The sequence below is a fragment of the Galeopterus variegatus genome, unplaced genomic scaffold (genome assembly GCF_000696425.1).
Source record: "Galeopterus variegatus unplaced genomic scaffold, G_variegatus-3.0.2 Scaffold452, whole genome shotgun sequence".
Classification (NCBI taxonomy): domain Eukaryota; kingdom Metazoa; phylum Chordata; class Mammalia; order Dermoptera; family Cynocephalidae; genus Galeopterus; species Galeopterus variegatus.
The window spans coordinates 582,157-583,293 of NW_007726563.1; the positions used below are offsets into that span (position 1 = coordinate 582,157).

A 1,137-nucleotide genomic window follows, 5' to 3' on the forward strand; every position below is an offset into this window, starting at 1 on the left:
GGGGAGGGGAGGGCCGGAGCGGCGCCACGCCCCGGGGGCTGGGCTGCTGGAGGTGGGGGGCGGGTGGAAGGACCATCCCTCCCTCTCTTCCCGTCCTTTGCTCCCGCTCGGTCTCATGAAGAAGCAGTCGTTTTCTCCCCTCGCGGTATTCCACCACCCTAGGGAACCCCTCCCCAAAGCACACTCTCCGCGCGCTCCGCTTTCTGCTTTCCCGAGAGCTCCTAGCTGTCCGCCCGCGCCTCGGGTCCCCCTCCTGTCCCGGTCCCGAATCCCGGAAAACACGCCGCCTTCCCCCATCCCTGGAGTCCGTGCCGCTTCTCCCCCCTTCCCTGTACCCCGAGCAGCTATTCGGGGCAGCGCGTGCGATTGCCTCCTCGAAGGGAGCCAGCAGATGCCAGCTCGGCCCACGCCCCTCGGCCCCCTCCCGGCGCGGGGTTGGAGCTGCGGCGGGGCCGACGGAGGCGGGAAGGGCAGACGAGAGCGGGCCTCCTGGTGGCGCGGAGCCGGAGGAGCCCGGGAGCGGGCGGCGGGCGCAGCTCGCGGGCCAGGCACCCGAACTTGGGACAAGTTGCCTGAGCCTCGGGGCGCGGGCGGCGGACAGATTGACCTTCAGAGCGAGGTGAGCGTGGCCAGTGGGTTAAGGGCTGCGCGGAGGGTCCGAGATCCTCACCCCAGCCTCCACCGCCCCCATCCCGTGGGTCCCGGAGACAGGTGGGTGGGTGGGGGATGCGAGCTGGAGTGGGGAGCGGGACTATGTGCGCCGCGCCGCCACCCGTCCCTCTGTCCGTCCAGCCCCGGCGCGTGGCTCGGGAGGCGCTGCCCGTCGAGCCGGAGAGCCCCTCCGGCCCCTCCCTTCAGGCCCGGGCCGGGGGCGGCTTCTCTGCGACCTTATGTAACCGGGCGGGAGGGGCCGGGGCGGGCACGGGCCTTCCCGGCCGGGGAGCTGGGAGTCGAAGGGGCGGGAGGCATGGGAGTGAACTTACAAGAAGTTTGAGGGGCGCGTGGGCCGTGCGCCCACTCCCGCTCCCCCGGACGCGGCTGGGGCGGGTGTTGCGGGGGAGCAGGCCGGAGGTAGGGGAGGTGTGCGGGGGCCGAGTCGGGCCGGGCCGGGCCCAGCCGGGATGGTCAGGGGGGGGG

The 1,137-nt window shown here is 73.4% G+C and overlaps 1 protein-coding gene across 1 annotated transcript in view; it reads left to right on the plus strand.

The window, feature by feature from the left end:
• Positions 1–449: 449 nt before the first annotated feature.
• The window catches only part of TFEB (transcription factor EB), a gene marked incomplete at its 3' end in the record, with an annotated part of 52,266 nt that continues 51,578 nt past the window's right edge, over positions 450–1,137 (plus strand). Inside the window, exon 1 of the mRNA XM_008568932.1 lies at positions 450–619. The remainder of the gene's footprint in view (positions 620–1,137) is intronic.